The sequence below is a fragment of the Thalassophryne amazonica genome, chromosome 5 (genome assembly GCF_902500255.1).
Source record: "Thalassophryne amazonica chromosome 5, fThaAma1.1, whole genome shotgun sequence".
NCBI classification, from domain to species: domain Eukaryota; kingdom Metazoa; phylum Chordata; class Actinopteri; order Batrachoidiformes; family Batrachoididae; genus Thalassophryne; species Thalassophryne amazonica.
Window position 1 is genome coordinate 14914682 of NC_047107.1, and position 10579 is coordinate 14925260.

Below are 10579 nucleotides of genomic sequence, written 5' to 3' on the forward strand. Positions count from 1 at the left end.
GTTTCAACATTAAAGTATCCCAGCATACAGCAGGACTCCTGACACAGTCGCCATCTCACACCTCAACAACTGCAGCACCGTGCTGACAGGTTAAACACCATGAACATCCAAACACATCAAACCTTCACACCAACTTTTAGTCCAAAGCCACCTTTTTTTCTCTTGGATTTCTTTTTAATAGAATGCAATGGGCCCCAGACTCGGGGTCGATAGCTGCAGGGGAGAATGTGTCAAAGTACTAAAAGAAAGAATGGTAATAATCAAAGAGCTAATCATGGCAGACATAGATGAGGAGGGATGAAGGTTACATTAACTGGAGAACAAAAACAAGGAAATGAGAGAATCAGCTCGCTTATTATTCAAAACCGTTTATGTTCTAATAAGCTGTCAATGTGCGGTTCTCATAACTTGTGAGTGGTAAGATGGCCGCCCTTTTACTTCAGCGGTTTGTACAGAGTGTGTGGGCCAATGAGTGATCCAGTGTTATACACAGATCAGTGACTTTTGTGCATATAGCAGTACTTTTAAAAAATAAGAGTGTGCAGTACAATACTTTTGAATTCATTACTGAATTTTATGCAATGCAAATAATCACACTGTGCAGTGTGAGCGAGTAATTGTCGAAAATCATGCGTTTAATCGTGATTAAAAAATTTTAATCATTGCCTGGCACTAAAAAAGACATGACAGCAGTAAATCATAAATCTAAGAGCAGAGATCTCCCAAATGACAACATTTATGGGAGGCCAAAATCATAACAGGAACCTCCTTAAAAAAAGTCAGCTGCATTAAAAGAAAATACAATATTGGAGATAAACAACTGGATGGGAGGCTGCAGAACATCAAGTCTTAGTGAAAGTCTTGGCTGCACAAATCAGAAACAAAGACCAGGTAAAAAAAAAAAAAAAAAAAAAAAAATTCTAAACAGATAAGCAGTTTGCAGAAAACCCAAGGCTCCTCTACAGGAACATGGCAAAGGACACAATAGAAGTGCAACAGCCATATTGAAGGAGGTGCAATAAAACCTGATAGTTATTTGGAATAAGCAATAAAAAGGCAAATTTCTTGATGTAACAGTCCAAAATTACTATGGGTGGGGGGGGATGGGGGGGGGTCACAAAGTACCAAGATCGACGGACGACATGGTCATTAGACACAATACCAGTTGTGGTGGGTGTTGGAGTTTATGAAGAAATGCCTCAAAGAAATCCCTGGTCACCCAAATGCCCACGAGGTGCAATTATCAGCAGTTTAGGGAACGGTCACCATCTTGAAGAGAACCTTCAGATACAATGCCAGCAATGTTCACGGTGCAGCCAGTAACCACTGGGCTGGGACCAGGCCCCAGCAGCAGCCAGCTACCTTTGCAGCTATTGGCACAGTTGTCCAACGTTGGACCAGGCCAGTTTAGCCACCAGGCAGGTTTGGGCACCAGGCCCAGCGGGGGCTAAACGCTGGGACGGGACCTTCACTCTTGGACAGTGTATTAGCCGCTCAGAGGGTGAAGGTAAAATATTTCTTCTTAACTGCTCATCATGTCGAGAAAAAACATAAGTGGTGAAGATTTGGATAAGATCAAACTGTTCTGGAACTTCATGTCTGAGGAGCTCAGTGGAGTGAAAAAACACACGGAACTGCTTGGACTGTTGAAGGAGGTTTGTGATCTCAGGAGAATATTGCAGGAGAAAGACAGTGGTGCCGGGGGAAATTCACTCCCTGGACCAACAGGTGAATGATTTGTTTTTTTTTTCCATGAAGAATGTCCACATTAACAGGAATGATATTGCAGGCTGACATTCAATTCCAAAAAAAAGATAAAAAGTAAAAATTGGTTATTATTATCCAGTCTGCAAATAAGAAGTTTTAGAACAATTTGTTAAAGCAAACAAAAAAATTGAGAGGAACTGAGGTGTATGTAAATGAACATTTAAATAAAAATGTGGATATTGTATACAAGCCAGAGCCCTTCAAAAACAGAAAATAAAACATCAGTGAGTCACTGACAAGTCTTGTTGAAAGGTCTTTGTGCTCTATTTGTTTTTTAGGCTTATACACACAGACAGTCCACATGTTCTGACCAAATTTCAAGTCAATCAGATGAAAAACGCTCCAAATTTAAGGTGAACAAACAAACAAACAAATGGACAGACAAACAAACATATAAACAAACAAACAAACCAACAGACAGACCAACACAGTCTTGTCAAATTACTTCAAATTACTTCAACAAGACTAATAAATACTAGACCAGCCGTGAACGAAAACAAAACATAAATTGCGGCCACACACACACACACACACACACACACACAAAGAGAGAGAGAGAGAGAGAAGAGGTGATGGTCTCGTGGTTAAGGCGTTGGGTTTGAGACCAGAATCCCAGCCTGACTGGAAAATCACTAATTCAAGGTCTTTAACCCCCTGTTGCTCCCGGTGTGTAGTGAGCGCCTTGTATGGCAACACCCTCACATCAGGGTGAATGTGAGTCATTATTGTAAAGCACTTTGAGCGTCTGATGCAGATGGAAAAGCCATTTACCATAAATAAATACTAGACTAGCTGCAAACCAATAAAAACAAACAAAAATAAATACCATCAAAACATAAAGACAGACACAGCAAATAAATGGACCAAAATCGGAGTTTCAGAGGAATTTATAATACGTTAATGTCGTACTACAACAACAACAATAATAACAATAAGGCATGACAGAATCCCACAGCTCAGTTTTTGGTCATTGTGGTGATTAACAACACTGGAACTCTGCAGATGGTTGATGATGATGAATGTCTGAAGGGACTCCAAACATGCCACCAAAGATCCAAGGACAAATCCAACCCCCAGAAGAACACAACCCTTATAGCTGATGTTTGTAGCAAAGGGTTTCTTCTGGTAGATCTTCTCTTGGGTTGTCAAGTCCTTCCTAAGCCTCTCATTTCTGCTCTTCCAGACATTTACAGAAATGGTTCATGACTTCTTCCATCTCTGGGGAGAAGGCTTAGATCTTTGGTCTTAGTTCCTTCCAGTAGGTTTACAGTTGCTCTGCTGCGGATCCCTCTGTGGACAAGTGGATCCCTCTGCCACCATCTTTGGGTCTTTCCCTAAAGGCATTCATCAGAACCAATGAAGGTAGTCTTTCCCCCCCCAAATTCCAGTCTTTATAACTCCAAAATCCTACCATCCAAAACGTCCCACCAGCAATCCAACAACAAGTCCAATCCCTAGAAGAACATATCCCTTACAGCTCCTGTTTTTGTCATCAGCTCTCTTCTGGTAAATCTCCTCAAGGTCTTGCAGGTCCTTTCTATAACTCTCCTTCTGCTGTTCCAGCCGTTTCTGGTAATAGTTCCTAACTTCTTCGACATGTTCTTCCATCTCTGGACTTAAGTCCTTCTGGCAGGTTTCCAGCTGCTCTGCTGTCAGGACCTCAGCATCCTTGGCCTCCTTCAAGAGCTGAAGTTGACGCTTCTTGATCTTCAAGATCTCCAGCTCTTTTTTCTTCAGCAGCTCCTCAAGATGTCTGAGTCTCTTCTCCAATTTCTGATATGCACTCAGGTCCTCCATCTCCTCGTGGTGATGAGCAGCACTGGTCCTCAACTGATGAGTGGATCCCTCTCCTGTCAACTTCGGATCTATGCGTTCGCTGTTTCTGATAAATATCTCAAGGGAGTTATTGATATGTGATGATTCTGGCTCACAGTCGCTGTCACAAGGGCACTGTGACTTATGAACACTCAGTTATGTGGACCTCAAATCCTTTGTGTGACAAATAATTTGAGCACTATAAGCTTTAATGTGCCGTTATGACATCACAAAGTACTATGAGCTTTAATGTGCCTTAATGACATTACAAAGTGCTATGAGCTTTAATGTGCCTTAATGACATCACAAAGTACTATGAGCTTTAATGTGCCTTTATGACATCACAAAGTACTATGAGCTTTAATGTGCCTTAATAACATTACAAAGTGCTATGAGCTTTAATGTGCCTAAATGACATTACAAAGTGCTATGAACTTTAATGTGCCTTAATGACATCACATAAAGGCACTTTTTTTAGTCTCCCTCCCAAGGGTCCACAAGATAAATAAGTTGTATATTTTCCTGTGTAATCCTCAGCATTTATGTATTTTATGTACATGAACTTTTAATGCCAAATAAACTGAATCCAAACCAATCTGGATCCACTCTGGACCCCAAAGGAATATTGATTTTACAGTCCCAAGAGTTTACAAATAAATCACTTTCTTATATCAACCACTGGCTCTGCCGGCTGCGTAAGGCAGTAATATGTACAGGCTTGGGGAATAACGGAATACATGTAACGGCGTTACGTAATGAGGATACAAAAAAAGGTAACTGTATTCCGCTACAGTTACAGAAAAAAAGATGTATTCAGATTACAGGTATATTTAGTAAAAATGGGGATTAGTTCGCAGGATTACAATTTTAATGCATTTTATGATATTATCTGTATACGAGGGCTGTCCGTAAAGTATAGGTCCTTTTTATTTTTTTCAAAAACTATATGGATTTCATTCATATGTTTTTACGTCAGACATGCTTGCACCCTCGTGCGTATGTGTGAGTTTTTCCACGCCTGTCGGTGACATCATTCGCCTGTGAGCACTCCTTGTGGGAGGAGTCGTCCAGCCCCTCGTCGGAATTCCTTTGTCTGAGAAGTTGCTGAGAGACTGGCGCTTTGTTTCATCAAAATTTTTTCTAAACCTGTGAGACACATCGAAGTGGACATGGTTCGAAAAATTAAGCTGGTTTTCAGTGAAAATTTTAACAGCTGATGAGAGATTTTGAGGTGATTCTGTCGCTTTAAGGACTTTTCACGGTGCGAGACGTCGCGCTGCGCTCTCAGGCAGCGTCATCAGCCTGTTTCAAGCTTAAAACCTCCACATTTCAGGCTCTGTTGATCCAGGACGTCATGAGAGAACAGAGAAGTTTCAGAAGAAGTCGGTTTCAGCATTTTATCCGGATATTCCACTGTTAAAGGAGATTTTTTTAATGAAAGATGTGCGGACGGGTCCGCGCGTCGGGACGCAGCCGATGCGGCGCAGCGGCACAGAAAAAACACCTCCGTGTTGATAACCATTTGTAAAATCCAGGCGGCTTTTGATGGCTTTCAGTGGAGTGAGTATATGAGAAATTGTTTATCAGCTGGAGATGTTCCAACTTGTCCTCAAGGCTTCCAACAGAGGTGTTTTTCCTGTGGCGGAGAGTTGCGGCGGCTGCGAGCCGACACTGCAATCCACCTGCACGTCTTTCATTAAAAAAATCTCCTTTAACAGTGGAATATCCGGATAAAATGCTGAAAACCGACTTCTTCTGAAACTTCTCTGTTCTCTCACGACGTCCTGGATCAATAAAGCCTGAAATGTGGAGGTTTTCAGCTTGAACAGGCTGATGACGGCGGCTGATAGCGCTGAGCGACGTCTTGCACCGTGAAAAGTCCTTAACGCGACAGAATCACCTCAAAATCTCTCATCAGCTGTTAAAATTTTCACTGAAAACCAGCTTAATTTTTCGAACCATGTCCACTTCCATGTGTCTCACAGGTTAGAAAAAAGTTTGATCAGACAAAGCGCCAGTCTCTCAGCAACTTCTCAGACAAAGGAATTCCGACGAGGGGCTGGACGACTCCTCCCACAAGGAGTGCTCACAGGCGAATGACGTCACCGACAGGCGTGGAAAAACTCACGCATGCGCACGAGGGTTCAAGCATGTCTGACGTAAAAACATATGAATGAAATCCATATAGTTTTAGAAAAAAATAAAAAGGACCTATACTTTATGGACAGACCTCGTATAATATTTTTTTTCTTTAAAACAAAAACATGGACAGCATGACGTCTCCTAACCGGGCAAAATATTGATGAAGTTTCCGGATGTTAATGCATTTTCAATGGAGATTTGTGACTGAACACACTCAGAAAAATGATCGCAAAATACACGCTAGAAAAATGTCATTTTGACCTGGATATCGAGCCAGTAAAATTAAATTACATTAAATTATGTCAGGAAAGTATTAAACTTACTCTGACATACACACATTCCCAAATATTAGTGTTGAAAGTCACACGGATCTACGCTGTTCAAGCTGCTGAGCTGAGGCGTCCTGCTGCAGATGCTGTTCAACGCAGAGCGGCTCCTAAAACCATTACAATACATTTATTACCTCCGCCAAGGCGGTTATGTTTTCGGACGTGTTTGTTTGTTTGTTTGTCTGTCTGTCTGTTTGTCAGCAGGATAACTCAAAAAGTTTTGAACGGATTTTGATGAAATTTTGTGGAGTGACAAGAGGAACAAGTGATTAAACTTTAGTGGTGAGCCGGATCATGATCCGGATCCAGGAATTTTTTAAAGGATTCTTCACCATTGCAGGATAGGGGGAACTCCACAAAAACAAGGCAGAAAGGCTTGAAAAAAATTAGGGTGTAACCAAGGTTGGGTAGGATTACTTTGAAAAAATACATGTGGATTACATGTACACTCAACAAAAATATAAACACTTTTGGTTTTGCTCCCATTTTGTATGAGATGAACTCAGAGATCTAAACCTTTTTCCACATACACAATATCACCATTTCCCTCAAATATTGTTCACAAACCAGTCTAAATCTGTGATAGTGAGCACTTCTCCTTTGCTGAGATAATCCATCCCACCTCACAGGTGTGCCATACCAAGATGCTGATTAGACACCATGATTAGTGCACAGGTGTGCCTTAGACTGCCCACAATAAAAGGCCACTCTGAAAGGTGCAGTTTTGTTTTATTGGGGGGGATACCAGTCAGTATCTGGTGTGACCACCATTTGCCTCATGCAGTGTAACACATCTCCTTCGCATAGAGTTGATCAGGTTGTCAATTGTGGCCTGTGGAATGTTGGTCCACTCCTCTTCAATGGCTGTGCAAAGTTGCTGGATACTTGCAGGAACTGGTACACGCTGTCGTATACGCCGGTCCAGAGCATCCCAAACATGCTCAATGGGTGACATGTCCGGTGAGTATGCCGGCCATGCAAGAACTGGGACATTTTCAGCTTCCAAAAATTGTGTACAGATCCTTGCAACATGGGGCTGTGCATTATCCTGCTGCAACATGAGGTGATGTTCTTGGATGTATGGCACAACAATGGGCCTCAGGATCTCGTCACGGTATCTCTGTGCATTCAAAATGCCATCAATAAAATGCACCTGTGTTCTTCGTCCATAACAGAAGCCAACCCATACCATAACCCCACTGCCACCATGGGCCACTCGATCCACAACATTGACATCAGAGAACCGCTCACCCACACGACGCCACACATGCTGTCTGCTATCTGCCCTGGACAGTGTGAACCAGGATTCATCCGTGAAGAGAACACCTCTCCAACGTGCCAAATGCCAGCAAATGTGAGCATTTGCCCACTCAAGTCGGTTACGACAACGAACTGGAGTCAGGTCGAGACCCTGATGAGGACAACGAGCATGCAGATGAGCTTCCCTGAGATGGTTTCTGACAGTTTGTGCAGAAATTCTTTGGTTATGCAAACCGATTGTTTCAGCAGCTGTCCGAAGTGGCTGGTCTCAGACGATCTTGGAGGTGAACATGCTGGATGTGGAGGACCTGGGCTGGTGTGGTTACACGTGGTCTGCGGTTGTGAGGCTGGTTGGATGTACTGCCAAATTCTCTGAAACGCCTTTGGAGATGGCTTATGGTAGAGAAATGAACATTCAATACACGAGCAACAGCTCTGGTTGACATTCCTGCTGTCAGCATGCCAATTGCACGCTCCCTCAAATCTTGCGACATCTGTGGCATTGTGCTGTGTGATAAAACTGCACCTTTCAGAGTGGCCTTTTATTGTGGGCAGTCTAAGGCACACCTGTGCACTAATCATGGTGTCTAATCAGCATCTTGATATGGCACACCTGTGAGGTGGGAAGGATTATCTCAGCAAAGGAGAAGTGCTCACTATCACAGATTTAGACTGGTTTGTGAACAATATTTGAGGGAAATGGTGATATTGTGTATGTGGAAAAAGTTTTAGATCTTTGAGTTCATCTCATACAAAATGGGAGCAAAACCAAAAGTGTTGCGTTTATATTTTTGTTGAGTGTATGTATGTACATACATTTGGATTACTTGTAATCTGATTACTTTTGGATTACATTTCAAAGTAATCCTACCCAACCCTGGGTGTAACATAGTCAAATGTTCTATCAAACAACAAAGTTTGGTGATGATCAGACCCGGATTCCGGATCTGGTGATCCAGAAAATGCAAAAATATAGGGGAAATAGAAAATGTGTCAGTGTGAGGTGACACATGAAGCTAGAGATGCACAACTAACACCAAATTGTAGCTGAATCTGTACTGATTCAGTAAGGTGTCAGTCATCAGATTTGATGTAGCTTCAAATGTTATGGAGCTAGATCCAGAAGAAGAAACTGCCATTACTGAAAAATCATTTTTATACAATAACTTTTGAACTAATAAAGACATAAAAGAATAACATGGGATGAGCTGTGGAGCATGGAGGCTAACAGGCCCAGTTTCATCGTCAGGGCCACATATGATGTTCTGCCCTCTCCAACCAACTTACACCTCTGGTATGGAGAGGAACCAGCCTGTCCCCTGTGTGCAGTCCCCGCAAGCCTCAAGCATATCTTGGTGGGTTGTAAGACCAGCCTGACTCAAGGAAGATACACTTGGCTGCCAAACTTGAGGAAAAGGGTAACTACCAATGCCATGCCTCCAAATTCTCAGCCTGTTGTCCCATGGAAGACGTCCTTTGTGTTGTGAGGGCCGGCAGAAGAGGAGGTACTGCTGGCCCACCACCAGAGGGTGCCCTGCCTGAAGTGCGGGCTTCAGGCACGAGAGGGCGCTGCCGCCCCACAAGAGCGGACCGGGGGTGACAGCTGTCACTCATCAGCTATGACAGCTGTCACCAATCATCTGCTCCTCACCCCTAATAAAGCAGGACAACACCTCCACCACGTCGCCGAGATATCGTTCTACCAAGGAGGTAACATTCTCAGCCTGAGTGTTATCACTACTAACGTTGTTTCAGTGAATATGTTGTTGCAGCTGTTTTCCTGAGGAACCGGCATATGCCGCGACTGCTTCGCTCTGCATCCCGCCAGTTAAGTGATTGACAGTAGCTACACGAGTGTGGATGAGAGGTGGAGGTGGAATAACCACCATACTTGTTACGGGGTGTACACACACCCACACCTGACTGTTTTTGCTCTTCGCCAGCAGTACCAGATCCGACACGTGGAGACGGTGGCCATCTGGGGACTCGGAACTTGGCGGCTCCAGTATTCTCCTGGTTCGGTGGCAGAGGAAATCGTGTGGTTCCTGTTCTTCTCCAGACGGACGGCTCCTATCGTCGAGCCTGCCCACACGACACCTTGATTGATTGATTCTGTATTCGTTCTATAATCTGCTGTGTGTAGTTGTGGCATTCACAACAGTAAAGTGTTCATATTTGACTTCTTCTATTGTCCGTTCATTTGCGCCCCTGTTGTGGGTCCGTGTCACTACACTTTCACAACAGGATATCTCGGCCAGCGTCATGGACTCCGAGGGGCGTCATCCAGCAGTTGAACAGCCAATGGGAGAACAGGGTGCACAGGCGTCTGCAGGAGGCGTGATTGGTGAGTTGCAGCACATCCTCACCGCCTTTACTGCTTGGTTGGATCAGATGACCGAGCAAAACATCCTCCTGAACCGCAGGGTGGAGGCTCTCTCCGCACAGGTGGCAGCGAGCGCTCAGGGCGCTGCTGCAGCTTCTCCTCCTGCCGACCCTGTGCAGGATATAATCAACAACCCCTCCCACCATCCCCTGAAGCATACATAAGCCCCCCCAGAGCCGTACAGAGGTTGTGTGGAGACGTGCGCGGACTTTCTTATGCAGTGTTCGCTCGTCTTTGCACAACATCCCGTCATGTACGTGTCTGATGCTAGTAAAGTAGCTTATGTGATTAATTTGCTTCGAGGAGAGGCACGCGCAAGGGCTACGGCGCTTTGGGAGCAAAATTCACGGCTCCTTCATACGTACACTGGGTTTGTGAGGGAGTTCAAAACCGTGTTTGACCACCCTAACAGGGGAGAGACCGCTTCAACTGTGCTGCTGTCAGTGAGACAAGGACGCCGGAGCGTAGCCGCTTATGCAGTCGACTTCCGCATTGCGGCTGCGAGGTCCGGCTGGAATAACGCTGCGCTCCGTGCCGCCTTCATAAACGGACTGTCGTCGGTCCTGAAGGAGCACCTGGTGGCTAAGGACGAACCGCGGGAATTAGATGGGCTTATCGACCTCGTTATACGGTTAGACAATCGGTTGGGGGAACGCTGTCGGGAACGAGACGAGGGGCGTGGCCGGGCACGCGCCGTCCCTCTTCCTTCCGGGTCCGAAAAAGGTCCACCCTCCCATGCTCCACGGCCTCTACACTCCGTGTGGCTACAGCTGCCCCTGCTGACGAAGCTATGGACACGAGCAGGGCCACATTCAGACCACCGAATAGACAGAGGAGGCTCGCCCGTGGGGCGTGCTTTGTCTGCGGCTCAATTGAGCATCAA

General features: G+C 44.6%; 1 long non-coding RNA gene across 1 annotated transcript; it reads left to right on the plus strand.

Annotated features, from left to right (window-relative positions):
- Positions 1 to 928: 928 nt before the first annotated feature.
- On the plus strand, positions 929 to 10025 carry LOC117509740. Its single transcript, XR_004560489.1, has 4 exons — positions 929 to 1031; positions 4851 to 4852; positions 9976 to 9980; positions 10016 to 10025. It is a non-coding gene; the product is annotated as an uncharacterized LOC117509740 (long non-coding RNA).
- Positions 10026 to 10579: the final 554 nt, after the last annotated feature.